The sequence below is a fragment of the Macaca fascicularis genome, chromosome 17, assembly GCF_037993035.2.
Source record: "Macaca fascicularis isolate 582-1 chromosome 17, T2T-MFA8v1.1".
Classification (NCBI taxonomy): Eukaryota; Metazoa; Chordata; class Mammalia; order Primates; family Cercopithecidae; genus Macaca; species Macaca fascicularis.
The window spans coordinates 96697049-96719045 of NC_088391.1; the positions used below are offsets into that span (position 1 = coordinate 96697049).

At 41.1% G+C, this 21997-nt stretch overlaps 1 long non-coding RNA gene across 1 annotated transcript; it reads right to left on the reverse strand.

Moving 5' to 3' along the window:
• Positions 1–2881: 2881 nt before the first annotated feature.
• LOC135968146 (uncharacterized) lies at positions 2882–8087 on the reverse strand. The gene is made up of 3 exons (XR_010582662.2): positions 7968–8087; positions 7648–7698; positions 2882–2998 (listed from the first exon to the last, which is right to left on the reverse strand). It is a non-coding gene; the product is annotated as an uncharacterized lncRNA (long non-coding RNA).
• Positions 8088–21997: the final 13910 nt, after the last annotated feature.

A 21997-nucleotide genomic window follows, 5' to 3' on the forward strand; every position in this document is an offset into this window, starting at 1 on the left:
TGCCAACAGGACAAGGACCCAAACTGTGCCAAGTCAGAGTTATTGTATCCAGTTATGAGGGGAGCCTGTGGGGAGCCCTGAAGGAACCTTCCTTTGAGTGGAGGCTTGAAGCCTGTTCACCTTTGACCTCAAGGAGAACATGGACAACAAGAGCCACAAGAGGATGTGTAGACAAGGCCCATTCATATTTGACTGGCCCAAAGAAATTTGGTATCTTGGTGTTTTGGCCAATGACCATATTGCCATTAAAAAGTTCCACAGATCGTGTACACCCAACACTTCAGATAAGTGCCTGAAATAAATCAGAGTTTACATGAAAACATTGCTTGACATATTTTTTTGGTATGTTTTCTTTTTTCTCTCTTTTTCTTTTTTCAGACAGTCTTCCTTTGTTGCCCAGGCTGAAGGGCAGTGGTCTGATCTCAGCTCACTACAACCTCCGCCTCCTGGGTTCAAGTGATTTTCCTGCCTCAGCCTCCCGAGTAGCTGGGATTACAGGCGCCTGCCACTACACCTGGCTAATTTTTGTATTCTTAGTAGAAACAGGTTTTCACCATGTTAGTCAGGCTGATCTGGAACTCCTGACCTCAGGTGATCTGCCTGCCTCGACCTCCTAAAGTGCTGGGATTACAGGAGTGAGCCACTTGGTCCTGCCAGTGTGTTTTCAATTTTTTGTGCATCCTGGATCATTTTTCAAGTTAACCTTGGTCTCACCAGTGGCTAAAAAGGAAATCTCAATCCTGCCCTTCCCTGGGAATTGGCCATAGGAGGGGTGCCCTGCTGTCTCTGAATCTCAGCACGTGTGAAACATCAACATGTACAGGCTGAGGACATCCACCACTTGCTCACAGCTGGAAATGTGGCCAGACTGGGCTCCCAGAAAGTGGGGAGGAATGTGTTCATCTCCTTTCTCCATAATCCCTGAATCAACAGAATTTAGAGGGCAGTGACGTACAGTCAGGTGAGGTAGTGTTATCTTCTCATTTAGCACCTCAGTTAGCAGTGGAGTGGAGTCTTCTCACCTCTCCATTCACATTGGTTATTAGTAAGACTCAACAGATATCCAGCTGTGTCTTTACAGGAGAACAGTGAAAAGTGAAGAAAAAATAAGGGCTAACACTAGGTGTTTACTAGGCCACAGACACTATTCTGAGAGCATTACATCCATGAACTCATAGGGACATCTACCAGTCCTCCCCAAAGAGATCCAGGACTTTAAAGAAAATTCAAGGTAACGTCCAATCTACTATGCTCCGTTCTCTGTGTACATGTCCCCTTGTGTTAGGGTTAGTGGGATACCACCGCCTCAGATGATTTAGAGAAAAATTCTAGGAATTCATTTCTAATTAGAGTCATAAAATTTAGATGCCTCTCTAGGTTTAATGTGTTGACTAAAATAATAAGAACTTTCACAGCTTACTATAAGGTAAATCACCACCTTAATCCTAGGAAATAGCTAAATAGTAAAATAAATAAAACCCTTGATGGGGAATAAATGTCATATATGAGCAATGACCTAAAGTCAGGGATAATTCCAGCAGGCCCAAGGCTGGCCTCACAGGGTGGAGGTTACCTTTGGAAGGGAATAGAAAGACAGATTAGGAGAGGCAGATTCAGCCATTATGCAGGTCTTGAAGTTACTGGGATAAGTAACTTCTGACCATCCCTTTTGGGATGAGTAGGCAGTGACTCTGCAAGTGTGTTCAACAGATGACCAATCTGCCCCAGGGTTTCTGGAAGAATCAATTGTATTGACAGCGTTCCTAATTGAAGAGCAGTTATTCTATAGCACAGCTGAATTTGTGTGATCAAACGTAGACACTGGGCAGACTGGCTGGGCTCTTATGCTGCAGGACATAATCCCAGAACATTGCAAAATGGGCACTTTCATACGATTTTATATTGCTAGAGCCTGGCAGTAGAAATGAATCAAACGAAACAGCAGGAACCTGAAAATGTTGTTTGTTCAATTGAAAAGCAGCCTGGAATTTACTCCCACATAGTCTACTCACCTGAAAGTGCAGTCCCGTAATCACCGTGTTTACACTGCCTGTCTGTACTTACATGATACTGCAGCTCATAGCTCAGAACTGCTCACACCCCCAGTACTTCCAGCCCAGCATCCAGGCCCTTTCATCTCCTGTCAATTATCTCTACCTTAGTTTCAACAGCTTAGCAAGCTGAGTTCTTGAGACGCAGAGTGGCTTTATCAGAATAACTCCAAGTGCGCAGAGAACGACAGAGAGACAAGAGGAATGCTTCTCAGACTTACTGGTTTCCTCCAGGGATTTGCTTGACTCTAATTATTGGAAGACCTCCAGGGGCCAAGACTGCCTGGGCTTGTCAAGGGATTCCTCTTTCTACCAGAGGACACCACCACTCAGACACTAAATCAGATGAGAGCTAACATTTTCACAGCAATAAATCTCTGGAACAAAAGAATGAGTTGGAAAACCTTCATTGCATTCTTTTTTGGTGGAAAGAAATTATTTATAAGAACTAAATTAGGTAGAGCAAAAATTTAGTAAATTCTTTTCTACTCCCTATTTTTCTCACTTCTATGCTAGTAAAAGCAAATTCCTTTTATAGTCTGCAATTTCTTTCTTTTGTTTCTGTGTGTGTGCTATTGAGTTATTATTTTCGCTGTGTTGGAAAGTTTTTTCAGAAAACCCTCTTTTAAATATCAGATTTTTAAGTCTAAAATCTGGCATAGAAGATAACAAATGCTTTTGTTTTTAGGTATCACAATACGCTCAGATGTTTTGGGAATATGTGATCACAGTTTCAGGGACAGTTCTTTTAAAAATAATATAAAATCAAGAGAGTTATTTTCAAATTATGTTCAGTTCTTAGAATCGGGCTTCCTGTAAGGTGGTCTCACCTTTATTCCCCTCTCCAGCTACTCTGACAGTGTGTGCTCAGGTTTGGAGCTCCCTAACTGAAGTCCAGGGCAGAAGAGGGGTACTTGTTTGTCTTCCTCCTCAGAGCGTTTCTCATTCTGTGACAAGAGAGCAAGAGGAAAGCATCAAATTAAATGGACTTATATTAGAGCAAAATTACGTAATACACAACTCAATGCTTAATTTGCATCCAAAGTATTTGTAGCCTTAGAAGACAGTGTGAACCTAAATATTGACAATGAAATACCTGGAAAGAGGTTCATAAAAAGACACTAAAACTCCTGTTAACGTAAATTAAAGGGCACAGATGATGCCTTTCTCAACGGTATGTACAGTTAATCCTCCAGACACCTTATATCCCAGTCCAACCAAAATGTCACAGGTATGTTTGCAAAAACCAAGCTCTCGATTTTGGCAGGGTGGATTTATTAACCATTCTGCCTTTATAGTAACTGATTAATACCATATAAAAAGCAAATCTTTGTGAAAGCAGCACCCAAGTCTGCAAGTCAAATAAGAACACTTATGCCTGTTCCACATCTTTTTAAAATATTTTATTCTCACACTATTGCTTTTCAAGCTATATAATTAAGCAGTAAAATACAATTGGCTTATAGAACAGTTTCCATATAGATAGGTCCCCGACACATACTGTACCAAAATGATCAAATAAAATAGATGGTATTTTAAACTTTTATGATTAACTTTAATTAAGTTTTGCTTGGCTGTCATATAAAAGGTATTTGAAGTATTAATTGCATTTATTTTGTATTTTTCACATTATTATTTCTTAAGAAATAATATTATATTCAGTCAAACCCATGGTTTTATTCAACTGGCGTTCTATTTGCAAATGCATTGCAATATTTATAGAGTCTAATAGAAAAGGATAATATAACAGGCCATTAAAAACTACACTGTATCAGAGACTCCATCTCTGCTAACACCTTGGGTGGGCTGGCATGAAATACAAATTGTGCTATTAAATCCGGAAAGATTTTAAGAAAATCCGGAATGAATTCTAGCTATTCAAGACTAGCTTTAAATGACTTTTAAAAATAAAGAATCAAACATTTAAATAAGTTAAATATCATCTGTTTAACAGATTGATGTCATGTGAATACATTAGAAACCAGAGAATTTCAGAGCCTAAGACTCACTGCCATTCAATACCACTCATGGGTGTATGGGAAGATTGACATCACAGGGACCCAGAACCAAAACTGATGGGGAAATGGGCTTATTTTTAAGGAATTTCTTTTTCAGTTGAGGCAGAGTGAAGCAGAGAAACAATTATTTGTTGTTTCTTTTTGTTTTAGAACTTCACGAAATTCTGTTTATTAAAGCAGCAAGATCATGTCATTATTTTTAAAAATTAAACCTCTTCATAATTCTTTCTTGACCACCTTTGGGCCTTGGGGAGCTGGGGCTTTCCTAGCTCTTTCTCTGGGCTGGCGTCTAAAGCTGGAATTGTGATTATAAAGGAACCAAAAGAACGGCAGGCTACCCCTTGCCAGCCCAAGCTCCTAGAGAAGGATTGCATGGGGAAATCGTTGAAGGAGAGAGAGCTGCTTTGCGATGTCTTTCTGATGGCTCCTTTCTCTAACACTAGACAGACTCACATCTCTTCCCCAGCCCCTCCTCCAGCTATCTGTCCCACACCCTTGACCTCCTAAGACCTAGCTCCCTTCTGCTAAACACTGAGAAGGTGTAAACTGGAGTTAACGTATCTATGATAAAGTTCCATCTGTGATCCTTGCATAGTCAGAAGAGTGGTTTGGGAGCTGGAGTCCACACAGGCCCCCTGCTGTAGCTGACTGGGCTGCACGTAGTAATTCCAAGTGCCAATTCTCATGTTTATGAAGCCAGTAGTGCCCCCCACAGATGTGCAGCACACACCCTACAGCCACACTCAGGTCCCTACCCAGAAACCTGCCTGGGGAAAAACAAATAGAGATGCCTAGAGGGCCAGGCCTCCAGTATTCAAGATGCAACCGAAAAGGCCTGATTTTATATCTTCCCTGCCAGATATTTCCTTTGGACGAAGACTCCACAACGAGAAACGTTTGAATACCAAAAATCCTTTTACGGCCTCAGAGGAATAGCGGAGGGAAGAGTTATGAGGCAGCCAGGGCTCTGAAGTTAGACATTTAGGGATGTAGTTTGGCACCACAGTGCATGAGCTGTGGGGACTGCAGGTGCCATTACTATAGAAACGGAAAACTGCCTTCGCCTCTGAGTAAACAAACGGTGTGTGTGGCCAAAGACAGGGACTCCTTCCGCACATCGCCTCACCAGCAGGTCAGGCCTTCCCTGGATTCTACTCTCAGCCGGGTGCCGAACTGAGGACTGCTGCAGAGCCGGAGAGAGAGGACTCAAGCTGAGCTGGTGGGCTCACACCCATGTCTGAGATACACCTTGCCCCTCTTATAGCAAGCCGTAAATCTCCTATTGTTTGAGTAAATGCTGGATGAGGCAGTTATTTTTCCTCTTGGTCAACCCACAAAGAGGAAAATCAGGCCATTCGCAGTGGCTCATGCCTATAATTCTAGTGCTTCCAGAGACTGGGGCGGGAAAATCATTTGAGATCAGAAGTTTGAGACAAGCCTGGGCAACACAGTGAGACCTCCTTTCTATAAAAATAAAGAAAAGAGGATAATCAGCTCAAATGTTTCACAAATGAGGACATAGATAAAATAGGAAGTCGGGACATCATCTCTTAGTCAAGTGACTCTCAGGAAGGAAGGAGGCCTGGGAGTTTGCATTGGAACACACACGTGTGTCCTACAAGGACAGGCATAGTGATTGGTACATGGAATATGCTCCTTAGAGGCTGTGGCTGGAGATGGTTGTGGATGACTGGCCTAGTTCCCAGCAGGGGTGGTTGCCTGTTGGATTCTTAAGTCACATTGGGTAGGAATTTGCCTATTTTTATTTAGTAGACAAAACTTGCTGGAAAGGATAAATATTCAGACAGATAGCAATCTACAGACCAATAGAAACTGCCACACAAAGAATGGTCATAAGTCTAAAATTCATTAAATTTAAAAAAGACACAGCATGCATATCGAGTTGAAAGCTAAGAACCATCTCCTCTGTCCAAACACACTTTGTATGGGATATGACACACAAAAACACACAATGATGAACAGTCTTTGTACATTTGCAGTCAACTTTAAGTTTAATACTGGAAGCTTTTTAAATATAAGCACAAATTAGTTTTCAGTCTTCAGTTAGAAAAAAAAAAAAGTAAACAGGTCCAATATGGAAATTCAAGGCAAACAGCAAGAGAGAAGTTCCAAGTGCCAAAGATGGGAGATTCAATAAACAGTCAGCCATCAGTTATCAATAATACCCTGGCATTCATCCTTGGCTCTGGCTACATGCACCCTACATGTTTTATTCATATTGAGTACTGGGATATTATCCTCTTTTAACAACTGAACTATACTTGCCAATTCATTTTTAATCTGTGGATGAGTACAATTCTCCAACTTGTAGAATTTCAGTTTGCCTGTATTTCTACAACTGTGACTGTTGAAATTTCTGTATGTTTATTCTCTGCTGTCCCTTAAAGCTTCAAATATTTTCAATACTTCCTACAGGACTAAAAGAAATGAGGCTTCCTATATAAATTGATTGTCAAACTGGTTCAACAATATATCAATTTTATCAATAATATATCAATCTTAGCAAAGAAAATAAAATCCTCTGTCTGCATTTTTAGTGCCCTGTGGATAATTGGCCAGATGAAATCTAAGCCAGGGGTTAGGTAGATTTTGAAATAGGTGAGTTTCCTAGTCTTTTCTTGTGAAAGTAGTTCTCTCATTCTAAATTCCTTAGCTTTGACATAAGAGGCTTCAGAGCCAAAATAAACACATTGTTGATAATGGCGTAGATCACCATTTCTACCTGAATGGAAACTTCAGAATGTTTGAGCCAAAGGTCCCAAACTTTTCTGCAGGCAGTTTCCACACCAGATCCTTAAACCTTGAAACAAGCCTGAGCAAAAGCAGCATCTTTTGTTATTTCCTCTACCTATGTATTTAACTTCACTCTGCTCTAGCATTCGTGAGGCATCACACTGATTCTGGAGGCATGTAACTTGTCCTTTAACCATGCCACCTCTCAATCACATGCCTTCTTTAGTCAAGAAACAGGAGTGGCCAGAACGTTCCCTGTCAGCGTGTGCCTCTCCTCAGAATGGATCAGCTGCAGAGGTTTGGGGTAACCATTTCTCCGGGTCCAGGCCTGTCATTCTGAAGTTGGCTGCCTAAGGAGAATCCAGAAGCTCACTCACAGAGTAATTAAGTGTCAGGGCCAGAAGGTCAGGCAGCATCGTCTTCTCCAGCCAAAACCATTTGGAACCATTGCACTGCGATTTATGATTTCATTGCCTGGCCAACCACTAGGACCCCGGCTCTCTTAACTCATCCAGGCTGCACTCTGAAAAGCTCATCTCTTTCTTTTTAGTGACATCTCTTCATTTGGGGAGTATCACACATTCTCAGCATGCGGCTCACCAATTACGTTGGTTGAAATTACGGATGCTGGCTTGTTGCAATGTCCATAAATTGTGGCTTCCTTCTTATCCCTCTTGGAATAACTTTTACTATAACCTATGAAGGCATTATTGCAGAAAACATTGCAGTAGCATGTCATATTTCAACTACTGATGTATGCTTAGCAGGAGCATTTGAGTGAGCTATTGGCATCTTCTTGTTAAACCAAGTGAAAAACTGGTTACCTGGGCACTCCACAGTTAAAGCCTTCTCCTGAGTTATCCTGCAGATTTCCTCTGAAAGGGAAATGATGATAGAGACCTGTTTTATTCTTGTAACCAACAAACCACAAAATATCTCATTTGTGTTTCTACCTATCAAAAGGGCGTTGTATACTTTAATGAATACCAGATTGGACAATCAACTCTCAATGGTTCGCATAGTTTTTTACCTCCTCTCTTGCGTCTAATTACTATTTTTGTTAATGGGAATAAAAGTATTAAGCTAAAAATGTAAGGGGAAGCTACAAGAAAAACAAGTCAACCTCAGAATTTCTAGAACAAACCTGCTGACACCTTGACTTTAGCCCAAGTGAAAATGATTCTTGACTTCTAGCCTCCACAACTGTAAGAGAATAAATTTGCATTGTTTTAAGTCAGTACATTTGTGGTAATTTGTTACATCAGCAATAGGAAACTAATGCACATTCCTGTTTTCAGAGGTTTTCTTGAGAGTTCCTGTTGATTTGTTGCCTTGCTAGCACTTGATAGTCTCAGTGTTTTCATTTTAGTCATTCTTGTGAGTATATATTTCATTGTAGTCTTAATGTGCTTTTCTCTGTTTAAAGATGAAATTTAACAATGTTTACATATTTAATATCCAAATGTATATCCTCTTTTATAAGGTGCTTATTTATGTTTTTTACCCATTATTCTATTGACTTATCTTTTATTGATTTGTATCTTATTGATTTTCTCTTATTGATTTGCAAGTTCTGTAAATAACCTTTCTTGGTTATATAAATATGAATATAGGTTTGAATAGTGATGTTGATATAAATTTGTAATAATGTCTCTTTACATAACTATCTTTTCGCCCTTGTAAGGTTTATTTTGATGAAAATATATCTTAAATTTGATGTAATTATGAACATCATCTCTTCCTTAATTGTTGAGGAGATTAGGAAATTCTTCCCTGCCTTGAGACCATGAAGAGATGCTTCTATCTTATATTCTGAATGTTTTATGACGTTATTACACTTTTTCTTTTAATCCAACTGGAACTAATTTTGGCTATGTTGTAAGATAAGTGTCAATTTCATTTTTCTTATGCAGGTATTCAATGTTCTTATCATAATTTATTGGGAATCTAGTCATCTCCTTACTTCTATAGTGCTGCTTCCGAGTATGTACGCATATGTTTTTTCATTGAGCTGCTCACATCTGTCCTTTCTTTTACTACATTGCCTTTGTTACTTCAGTTTCACAATAATTCTTGATATTTGTTAGACCAAGTCTTCCCTCTTGATTCTTCCATTTCATGAATGTCTTAGCTATTCTTGGCCCTTTTATATAAAACATATAAATGGCCAGTTTTATGTAAACTTGGGATTTAGCATTTTAAGTTCTACCAAAAACCTATTAGGATTCTTATTGGATTATATTGAATCTATTTGGGAGATCTGATATCTTTAAAACATTGAACCTAGCCAACTTAAATAGATAGGAGATATCTGTCCATTTAATTAAGCCATTTTTAATGGTGATCAATGAAGCTTTATGTTTTCTTTCATTAAAAAGTTATCCCAACAAATGTTAATACTTTTATTGGATTTATTCCTACATTATATAGGAATATATAATAGTGTATGAGATAGGCTAGTGATATTACAGTAAATAGTGTCTGTTTTTTTTAAAAATCAGTAATATTTATTTAAAATTTTATAAATATTTTAATAAAATTCAATACTTACTTTCTAGCCTTAATTTTAAACAATAAATGCCTACCACAATGCTGTAGTTGGGTCTTGAAAGTGCAATCACATCAAATGCAGAACCTTGTTACTATGAGGTTTACCAAATGACTGAGGGAGCTGATGGAGCCAGCAGCTCTACAGGTCAAAGCCAAATGCCTAAGGTGCTATATACAGGCTTGCATTAGCACTGGGACTCGTTGTATCATCAAAATACCGCATATGTTTTTGCAGACCAAATAAATGGGCACCAGTTTGCAGTAACACAAACAAAATAAGCTGGTAATTTTGAATTCTAATTTTCACATGTAGTTAAAGAAATGTAAGTTTCAAAAACAATGGGATTCTATTTTTCACCTAACAATGATAAATGGTTGCCGGAATACAGAAGACAATCCCTCTCGTTGGCTGGTGCCAGTTTTGTAAATTGGTGCAAACATTTTATAGAGCAACTCAGTAATTTATATTAAAATGTAATATGCTCATACCCACTGTCCTGGCAATTCCACTATTAGAATACCACAGATATATTCTTACACGTGCACGAAGAGTATGAACAAGGATGCTCAATGCAGCCAAAGTGTTCAGTCTCCCTAAATGAACATCAGTCGGGAGATGCACAGTACTGTGTATTCATATGAAGCATGCTTATGCAGATGAGACTAAGGTAGACCATATTTACAGATAGTAAGTGAATAAAATAAAAAGCAATGAACATAGTATGCTCCTGTGGAGTTTACATTTTTAGAAAAAAAGATGAGATAGACAATGGGTGAGAGTATATTAGTCAGAGTGCTCCAGAGAAACAGAACCAACAGGATACAATAGGATACAGATATATAGAGAGAAAGAAATTGGGATGAGAGGGAAAGAGAGAGATTTTAAATAATGGGCTCATACAATTACGGGGGCTAGTAAGTTCAAAATCTGCAGGTCAAGCCAGTAAGTTGGAAATGCTGGCAGTTGTTCATGTTGCAATCTTGAGTCCAAAGGCAGTCTGGAAGTTGAATTCCTTCTTCTTCTGGGGACTTTTTTCTAAAGTCCTTCAACTGATTAGATGAGACCCACTCACATTATGGAAGGTCATCTGCTTTGCTCAAAGTCTATTGATTTAAACATTAATCACATCTATAAAATACCCTCATAGAAGCATGTAGACTGATATTTTACCAATTAACTGGGTAGCATAGGCTAGCCAAATTGATACATAAAATTAATCATCACGGATAGGTAGACAACTAGATAGACAGGTAAGCAAAAGACATACAGAGAGAAATAAAGAGAGAGAGACAAAAGATAGCTATATATACATATACAGTTAGACGATAGCCCATTAGTTCACTCTCACAGTGCTATAACCAAATACTTGAGACTGGGTAATTTATAAGGAAAAGAGGTTTAATTGGCTTCCCATACTGCAGGCTATCCAGGAAGCACGGTAGCACCTGCTCTGCTTTAATCATGGTGGAAGTTGAAAGTGAAGCAGGTAGACCTTATATGGCTGGGAAAGGACGAAGAGAGACAGAGCGGGCAGGTGCCACATACTTAAACATTCAGATTGTGTGAGAACAGCACCAAAGGAGGAAATCTGCCCCCATGACCCAATCCCCTCCCACAAGGCCCCACCTCTAACACTGAGGATTAAAATTCGATGTGAGATTTGGTATAATCTAGGAGATACGGTATGGCCTGTTGCTCCTGGGCCACGAACCTGTACAGCATGCTACTGTACAGAATACTGTAGTCAACTGCAGCGTCATGAAAAGTATTTGTGATTCTGAAATAAACATATCTAAACAGAAATGATGCAGTAAAAACACAATATGAAAGACAAAAAGAGAAGGTATATCTGTGTGTGGCACTTAGCACAAATGGAGCTTGTGGGACTGGAAGTTGCTCTGGGAGAGGCAGTGAGTGAGTGGTGAGTGAATGTGAAAGCCTAGGACATGACTGTGCCCTACTGCAGACTTTACAAACACCATATACATAGGTGACACTCAATTAATTTTTAACATTTCTTTATTTAATAATAAATTAACCTTAGCTTATGATAACATTTTTACTTTATAAATTTTTAAATTTTTAAAACTTTTAACTCTTTTGTAATAACAGCTTAAAATACATGTTGTACAGCTGTGCAACAATATTTTCTTTTTTAATATCCTTATTCTATAATCTTTTTTCACTTGTAAGACTTTTTTATGTTTTTTTTTTGTTTGTTCGTTTGTTTTAGTTTTTAAACTGAATTGTTAAATATGAAAACACAAACACACACATTAGCCTAGACCTACCCAAGGTCAGGGTCATCGATATCACCGTCTTCCACCTCCACGTCTTCTCCCACTGGAAGGTCTTCAGGGCAGTAACGCGTATGGAGCTGTCATCTCCTGGGATAACAATGCCTTCCTCTAGATACCTCCTGAAGGACCTGCCTGAGACTGCTTTACAGTGACTTTCTTTTAATAAATAGTGGGAAAATACACTCTAAAATAACAATAAACCAAGTAGTGTGGTAAATACATAAACCAGCAACTAACACAGTCATTTATTATCATTATCAAGTATTAGGCGCTGTATATATTAATAGCTGTATGTGCTAGACTTTTCCATGACTGACAGCACAGTGGGTTTGTTTACACCGGTATCACCACAAACATGTGAGTTGTGCTACAATGGTGCAATGGCTGCAGCACCACTAAGTAACAGGAATTGTTCGGGTCCATTGGAATCTTATGGCACCACTGTTGTATATGTCATTGTATGATGCATGACCGTATAAAGGAACCCTAACCCTCACAATCCCTCAAGGTGAGCATTGTTCCTGCTGTTTTGAGATGGGGAAGCTAAAACATAGAAACCAGTAACTTGTCCAAGATGATGCAGCTAGCAGGGGGCTACGTGGATCCCCTGAGGGACAGCCTGACTTCTGCATCATCTCTGTCTGCTATGTGGCTCCATGTTTGTCCATAGATGGATGCAACAAAGAAACCTGAGAACAGTGGTTGGTGGTGGTGCCGAGGAGCTGGTGCTGAGAGTCTTGGGAAAGGCAGCAGGGGCCTAGGAAGAACATCTCTGTCTGCTACGTGGCTCCATTTTTCGTCTCCTTCCCTTAGAGGTGTGGTTATCAAGGGTAGAATTCTGAAGTCAAATTTATCTATCTTCTTTACTACTGTTTTCTACAGTATTCCCTATAGTCGCATGCTGTACAGATTTGTAGCCCAGGAGCAACAGTAGTAAGGAACAGTAGTAAAGAATAGTAGATTCTAGATAGATAATTCCTGGGCCTACCTTCACAATAATTTGTATTTATAATTTACATTGTTTAATTAGTGATTTCCAAAATCTTGACTGCCTTAAGTATCATTTCGGTTATTCTACTAGAAACATCCAGCTCAGGGATTCTCCACCTTAACCCTGTGGACATTTTGGGCCAGATGAGTCTCTGCTGTTGGGGTTGCCCTGGGCCTCACGGGATGTTTTCCCACTGGATACCAGTAGCACTCCCTGGCTCCAAATGGCACAACCAAAGTGTTTGCAGGCATTCCCAAATGTCCCTTGTGGGATGGGGTTGGGGAGTGGTAAAATTGCCCTGCTTGAGAACTACCGAATTCTAACTGGATGTCCTGCCAGCCATTTGACCTAAATTAAAATTTTGCCCCAAACATCCCCTTTTTCTCACTTCCTTATTTCTGTTGTGGGTCTAATCTTTCCTCAGTCATTCAAGCTCAACATGTCTGTGCTATGTCTGACTCAGCCCCCACCCCCATCCTCCACACCCAACCCATCACTAAGACTCACAGCATTGACTTCTACTCCTCCTTCCCTTTCCTATTCACCTTTTAGAGTCTGGCCTCTGTGATCTCACACTAATGCAAATAGCTGTTTTCTGCTCTCCCGATCATTAATTCATCCTATCCAGTGATAATAGATAAGGTTTTCTCCAGGGTAGCTTGTAGTACATCCCTTCTTTCATCGGAACCTTCGGTGCTTCCCAGTGATAGACCAAACTAAGTATAAATTGCTCACTCTTGCATTTCAGAGCCTCCACCATATGGCACCAACTCCCTTTCCAGTCTCGGTTCACACATCTCCTCTACAAGTACCAACAGGGTGGCTCACTGCTCATCAAAAGTGGGCTATGCATATGCCCCGATGCCTTTTTCTCATGCTGTTACCTCACTTGGTGAGTTCCCGTCCACAGTGTTCTCCTAAAATGCTCACTCTTCTTTCAAAGTCAGTCTGATATTCCACAATATTCACAAATGTTTTTTTCTGGTTGACCCAACAGGATGTATTCACTTTCCCATCTGAATCTCTACAGCTGTTCGTAGTGCCTCTTCTGTCAGGTTACACATCATCCCCTGATATAGCCAGTGTAGTGTTAACAGTATCTGCTTTGCCAGATTGTAATCTTAATGATGGCAGAACTGTGGTCATATTCTTCTTCATACACTCTAGTATTCAGCACAGTTATATGCATTTTAGATGTTCTTAATATTTGTCTAAATGAGTAATAACAGTGAACTTACCTGCTTACTATCTTAGCACAGTTCCTCACCATTCTTCACTTAAATAATTGGTTTCTCAACTGGTCTTTTGATTCATGTCTCTCCAACCCATTCTCTGCCTGGTACAAAAGTCACTTTCCAAACGCAAGTCTGATCACGCTGACCCTGACTGAGAACTTGGAATGGCTCCCATTGCCTGGAGGATGGGCGCAAACTCCTTAGTGTGGCACACAAAGCCCCCTGTATTCTGGCTACTGTGGTTTGTCTCAGCAGTCCTCCTTCCAACCACATTCTTGCGACATGCTAAGTTTCCAGTTCCAGCTGTCACACCGCTCTTTTCCCCACATCTCCCATACCTTTGCTTGTCCTGCTCCTTCTGCCAGGAACGCCTTCTGCCAAGAATGCCACCTGCAACAGCTGTTTACTTCTCACCACTGTGCAAGGCGGGCCCCTGACCTTCCACACCGTGAGCCTCCTTCCACAGGCGTCCACTGGGCTCTGCACATGCTGCTGCCACAGCTCCTGTAATGTTTTGCTGTGTTGACTTTTCATGCCTGAATCCAACTGCTCACAATGAGCACATAGAGCAAAATGGACTGTGTTTTATAGTCCTTTGCATTTCGGATGCCTAGATAGTGCTGACAGTGGAGGAAGCTAATGAAAACTATCTTACCCAATGACTGACGAATGCATGAATCCAAAGCAGAAAACCAGTCTATTCTAGTCATCAATTAGAAGAGTTTCTTTCATAGATTATGTATGTCAGTGTTTAAAATGCCACCAACAAAATCTGTTTATTTCGTGAGACCTGAATATCTGACATCGTTAAGAGGAGAGATCAGCTGAGTGAGTCAATTATCCAGTTTACTGCCATTTTCAGTTTTATATTTAAAAACTTTTAAAACCACATTATATATTTCCCTGACTTGGTCAACAGGATACTCTGGAAATAATGTTACTCTCCTTCTATATTGGAGTTATCATTATAAGAATACATTGCTATATGAGTTTTAATTAATTTATGCCTGCAGGTACCATAAAGAAATCACCCACTACTGAGAAGCGTCACCGTTTATCTCTTTCTCTCTGCTTTCAGCAAGTTTCCCTTCCCTTCCCTTCCCTTCCCTTCCCTTCCCTTCCCTCCCCTCCCCTCCCCTCCCCTCCCCTCCCTTCGCTTTCCCTTCCCCTCCCTTCCCTTCCCTTCCCTTCCCTTCCCTCCCCTCCCCTCCCCTCCCCTCCCCTCCCTTCCCTTTCCCTTCCCCTCCCTTCCCTTTCCCTTCCTTTCCTTCCTCCTTCCTTCACCTCTCCTCTCCTCTCTTCCCTTCTCCTCCCCCTCCTTTCTTTTTCTTTCTCTTTCTTTCTTTATTCCTTTTCTTTCTTTCTTCTTTTATTTTCTTCTTTCTCTCTCTCTCTCTCCCTCTTTCTTTCTTTCCTTTCCCACAAAGTTTTTCTCTGTTGCCCAAGCTGGAGCACACTGGTATAATCTCAGCTCACTGCAACCTCCGCCTCCCTGGTTCAAGGTATCCTCCCACTTCAGACTCTTAAGTAGTTGGGACTACAGGCATGTGCCACCATGCCCAGTTAATTTTTGCATTTTTTGTAGAGACAGGGTTTTGCCATGTTGCCCAGGCTGGTCTCAAACTCCTGGGCTCAAGCTGTCTGTCCGCCTTGGCCTCCCAAAGTGCTGGGATTAGCAGCCTGGGCCACCACGCCCAGTCACAAGCAGGTCTTCTTCTTCATTCCTGTTAGGATATCTACTTGAGGTTTCTCTCCACTTTGCCCTTGAACTACTTCTTGACACTTTACCTCTGTCCTACATTAATCTTATGACTCAAGGGAGCTGTTAGGGAAACCAGAAAATCAAAGGTGTTAAATCACATACTGTCTCAGCCCATTTGCACTGCTGTAACAAATTGCTATAAAATGGGTAGCTTATAAATAACCAAATTTGATTATTCTCAGCTCTGGAGGCTGTGATCATGACCAAGGCACAAGCATCCATCTTCTTGTCGTGTCCTCACATGGTGGAAGGAGTGAGGGGTCTCTCTGGAGTCTCTTTTATGTGGGCACTAGTCTCATTCATAAGGGATCTGCCCTCATAACCTAATCACCTTTTAAAGGCCCCACCTTCGAACACTATCACATTAAAGAACTTGGCTTCAATATGTGAGCTTGTGGGGAACAAATCATTCAGTCTATAGCACATACCTGGTCAGACATTTATCAGTAGGTACTGTCCTGAGATGAGCATATTTCTGTCTTCTGAAAAAATACGTGTGAGCTGTATAGGAACTGATTCCTGTGTTGCAATGACTGGTATGTGTATTTCTGGTTTCAGCTCTGAGCCTAGTTCTTAATGCTGCCAGCAGGCTGACCATTCAGGGTTCACTTGCCATTGGAGAGAGGTGATTCAACACGATCAATGGAAATTGCTTTACATTTACATTTTGTGGCCTAATCCTAAAGAGTTGGAATGGAAAACTAGGTAGAAGGACAAACCGCCAATTCGACAGGCCCAGTTGAAAAGAGGTTAGAACTGAAATAAAAACAAAGATGCTGTAAAAACAAAGCAAAACAAAACTTTCAGAATAGCATGAACAGAAGTTAACAGATTAGAGATGACCAAGAATCTACAAAGGCAAACCCTGGAGTTATGAATAATGGAATACAAAAGGAAGTGTATACCTGTTGTAACAATCGAGGATGAAGTAAAAATTTAACCTAATCATCTTTGAAAGGATCGAAAAAAATAAATAATTAGAATTAAGGCATAGTTGACATATAGGACATGTTTAACAAAATAATTTGCTTTCCAACAAAAATAAATATATGTTCAGAGGACGGAATCTATCCAAAAGAAAGATGCAACAAAGTCGAGACTGGAAGGAGTCATGGCAGGCCCTGGTCTCTGAATGGTGAGAACTAATATTACCAGGTCTGTACTATATGGTACTATATGGCGAGCCCCGGTGAAGTGCTTTATATGCATGTTAGCATTTCATCTTCCATAACTTTCGAAGTAGTCACAAATATTTTACATATCTAAAGGTGAGGAACCAGAGAGATTCAGTTCTATATTGCCACAAGAATTGCAAGTTAGCAGCTAAACATCTTGGTGGAAAATAGCAATAACTGTGCTGAAGAGTGCAAGGAGAAGCTGTTCTGGGTCAGGCCTCATGCACAAGGGCTGAACCTGCTCAAGTATATTTGACCAAATGTAGGCAAGCTAGTCTCCTGTGTTTAGGGAACAGATCAGATGGCAGCTGTTCCAGGATGGACTTAGCTAGATCTGGAGCAACTCAGGTGGGGTCCACATGTCTCATCCCTCAACAGCCTAGCTCAGACATGTCCTTCTGTGGCAATGGCATTGAGAAAGATTGCAAGTAGGAATGTGCAGGTGCGTTTTCAAGCCTCCACTAGCATCTCATTGTTTATACCAAGTCATAGGACCAGGCCCAGAGTCAGAGTGGGTGGGCATGACAAGGTTACCTTCCTGAGGGTGTGGCGGAGGATGGGACAAAGAATGGCCCCTGATGCCGCCTATCGTGCTGTAGATGAGATCAGTTGGGTCATTTACAGAAGGTCATCAACTGCTCAGAGGCAGAGCCTAGATTCAAACTTAATCTTTCCAATCCAGCCCCTCCCTATCCACAGCTCTAGGAACCAGGAGAGGTTATAGCTCACAGTAGAGCTCTTAATGTATCATACTATGAAAGCCTGCAAGTCAGTTGGTAAGCAATGTGTCAAAGTGTGGGAACAATGTGATTTTAAAGAGGTGGAGTAGAAAGTCCAATTAAAAAAGAAAAGGTGAAATTAAAACCAAATGTAAGACCTTAGAGATAAAGTCATCATGATAGCACAGCTTGTGAAGCACAGGCTTCTAATTTTGCAAAAGGACAAAAGCTATCTGGCAGGAGAGTAAATCATTTTATGAAAGTAATAAAAAGAGGAATGAGATAAGGTCAAAAATCTGAGTTTACAGCATTTATATTTCAAATGTTATTAATTTGTTGTGTCTAGATTTTATTTTGCATGAGGTTAGGAGAAGTCTTGAAAATGTGCATGAGGTAAATAGATTTTAGAGAACAAAATGCTATACAATAGACCTTCTTGACATTCACTAACAAAAATGCACTTTGCAAATTATAAACCCCTTTGGAAATCTGGGGAATTTTTATAATAGCAGAGCCAACCATCTTTCTTGGATGAACTAGACTAGCCAGTTGACCCGAGGCACCTTCTGTTTCCAGGACGTTACGTGCCTTTGAAGGAAAGAAGATAGCTAAGTTAAATACATATATTCAATGACTACTTTCTTAAAAGTAATCCTGATTGTCCATTACAGTGGTATTAAGGATGAATAAAGTTCAAAGCAAAAAGAGGTCTTTAGTGTGTTAACTTGTTTAAAGTAGATTCTTTCTGAAGAACCTACTAAGACTATTACAGCCACATTCAGCTTCAACACAGAATCAAGTGAACAGGTAACATTGTTCATAGCTGATGAGTGAGTCTGAATTTAATTTTATCCTCTGGCTAACTTCTAACTCATTGTCTTATATGACATAACCATTTGCATTGCAGGGCTAAACTCAATGTCACAATGACATTCAGGAATATTAGTGTCACTGTCACTTGTCCATATTTCTATGTGGCCTGCTGTCCTGACGTTTTGCCCTCGAAGTCTCTGGCTCTTCCTTTTTGGGTATTTTAGAGGCCATACGGGACAGTGGGACTCTTTCTTCTCAGCGGTGGTGGCTCCGGTCGGACAGGAATGTCGCCTGCTAATGGGAGAAGTGTTTGGAAAAAGTCTCACTCTGCATTAGGACATTCAAGCATCCTCTTGTTACCACAGCAGTTGTTGTCAATTAACTTGTCCAAATTCATTTTTGCTTGCCATATGTGCATTGGTAAACATAGTAGTAAGAGTAAAAAAATAACCATTTTTTCAGTGCTAAATTGGCATTTTACCTACAATATCTTTAATTCTCACAGCAACGCTTCCGGAAGCCATCATATTGCTTATTTTTCAAACAAGGAAACCGAAGGTCAAAGAGATTGAATAATGGCTCAAGGTCGCCATTCTAGGGCTTTTGCAGAGCTGACCTTCAATTTTAAACTATGGCTCTTCCTTCTATGTGACACTGCGCCTTTTCTTATTCTAGATTTTGTTTTTACACCTTAACTTGGGCAGATAGAGCCCTATGTCAAGAAGGTTCTACTAGTATGCATTTTCCATGATTTTGTGTTCACCTCGACAACATTTAAAATGTCAAACTTTCTAGTGGAATAGGGTCCAGAAGACCAGGACTCAGTACTGGCTCTCTGAATTAATTAGCCATGTGATCCGAAGCAAGGTCCTTGCCCAGCTGGTATCCCCATTTCTAAGAATGAAGTTACTAATCTTTGCCCTGCCCGCCCCACGTCTCAGGGTGTGCAGTGAGGACGAACAAGGATAAAGTGGGTGAAAGTACTTTGCAAACGGTAAACTAATGCACACATGCCATTGTGATTTCTGCCCTGTTAATCTCCTACTCAGGCCTTGGAACAGCTGTGTCATGTTCCCTTTGCAGAAAGGATGCATAGTTGGGTAGCCAGGCTGATATCATTCTACCTTTCAAGAGGTTACCCTCCCGCTGACCGCTGCTCCTTTCCCATGCATGCTGATTAATCTTTTAAAAGTAAAACAATGCGTCCTGCCCACTCCCCTGCTCGCTCTGTGCTTGCCTGTTGTGTTTTTCTACAGCACACAAGGAATGGAAACCAAATGCAAACATCATCACCAATTAACACATGCTGACATCTCTTGCTGGCAATTTTTTTTCCTCTCTCTGTCTCTCCCAGAACTCAAAAGGGCACAGTTTTTCTTCTCTGAATTTTTCTAAACCCTATGCAAACATTTAACTATGTGGTGCAGATAGTCTGAACTTAGGAGCAAGCTGTGACTGTTCAAGTGATTGAACCTTTTAAAAATTATGAGTGATGTCCCCAGGACCTCGGTAAAGCACACTGAAACCTCTGTTTACCCTGAAGCTACTTTGTTTAGAAACTGTCTTTGACTTAATCGAAACCAGGATACAAGCTCCCTTCTGCCAGTTGAAAGAAGTGGCTAGAGGGTAACTAGTCAACTGTCCCACTGTTAGCACTGAGGGTCTCGCGTCCCGGGAAACTCCTCAGTACCAAGGAAACAGGGCAGTTAGACACCCCAGGGGTGGAGCCATCCCCTTCCTGCATCTGCACCAACCTGCTGCCCCGTATTTTTCATGGGATCTAATCACAGTGAATAATTTTCACTTTTCTGTAACTTGCACGAAGCCTTTTTAGAAAAGCATTTTTAAAAAAAGAAAAATAATTTATTTTCGCTCTTTCACAAAACACTCTGTCCCCCAGTGAGCTGTGGCTGTACTTGAACAGGTCACACCTCCAGAAGACAGGCCTCAGTGCTGCTGACTGTGGCCTCTGAAGCCGACATGGGTTCTTGCTGCGTATTTTGTATTCAAACCTCTCGATAAATGATCGGCTGTTTTTCATGTTTGGAGCTCTCCCTGAACAATAAAGCAAACACATTTGTCATCCATAAAGTACAGCTGCAAGAAGTGTGTGGGAGTGATAATTGGATGACACTCCAGGAAGGAGGGGGGAAATGAAAACAGCTGTTCCGAGAGGACAACGCGGTGTTGTGCAGAAGATGAGCCCACAGCCCGGGAGGACTGAGCAGCCTGGGAGGACTGAGCTCCCCCCCTGTGCTCACTGGCCCCGGGCCACACCGGCTGCATGCCCCATTTCTGTTGCCGCAGCCACTCTTGCTCCCTTCTCTGATGCACGCCTGGTGCCAGTGAGGGGCAGGTTCCAGCTGGATTGGGGTCTCACGGCCCCAGGCCGCACCCTGCCCTGGCCACAACAATGCTTTCTGCTCACTTTGGCAGCTGGAGGTAGCCTGAGGGGGAACTTCCTTTCTGTTTCCATGAGGGCCACCAAGCTAGAAAAGGCCAATCGCCTTTAACCCCACAAGAAGGCCCCTTTGACAAGTTCCGCTTTGATTCACGGAGGGTTTGGTGCGCACTGCGACAGGCAGCTGTCAAGACAGGGCCTCAGGCAGAAAGACGGAGGGGAACACAGATCACCATGAAGGCGACACCACACATGTTTGATCCTCTTAGCCCTGTCCTTCCCACTCTCAGATTTCCCTCAGACAATGGTTGAACTTACAGGAGTCCACAGACAAAGACGCGTTTATGCACACTTAGCCCGGCAGGCTCCGCTCCTCTGCTGAACCACTTCTGAAACCCAATCCCAAAGGCTGAAAAATTATCCCAGGAATTTCTGAGCTTTTCATGTAACATCCTAGACCATCAACTTCAAGTTCAAAATGTAAAGACAACATCCCTACATTTGCACATCTCATATGCAAGGTGTGTGTGTGTGTGGTGTGAGTACATATATGTGTGTATGTGTTTATGTGTATGTATATATGTATATGTATGTGTGGTGTGCGTACATATGTATGTGTATGTATATGTGTGTGTGTGTGTGTGTGTAGTATGGGTTGTTCTTTTTTTAAAAAAAAAACCTGTGCAGGATGGTGAACACTAGTCTTTCATGATGAAAGGCTGTATCACCTTAAGTCTGGAATTGTATATAAGGCAACATCTGGAAATAACATTAATATGTTACTTAGAGGGCAATTTAGAAAGGTGCCAGAGGGATCAGAGAAATGGAGCCATCATTTGAGAAAAAGAAAAGGGGGAGATTTGAATTGAGCTGCTTCTTCTAATGTATCCTTCCTAAAGAACAGGAAGGCGAGGAATGATGTTTGCATCTCACCAAGTCTCACTGAGTGAAGGGTTTCAACCATGGAGACCCAGATCTTAGGGGTTCTTCAGTCATTAGGCCATACATAGAAAGCTGCTGCAACAGTTCTGAAGAAGACAGCCCCTGTGTGATCTGGAGAAGGCTCTGGCTATCCCTAGAGTATGTAGTATGTGGCCAGCTGCAGGCATACAAAGGCAGATCAAAACGGCATAGTCTTCCAACTGCCTGAAGGTATGTTTTTTCCCTAGACCAGCATTTCTGACCTTGGCTCTATTGACATTGGGGACTTCATCAGTCAAGATCTGC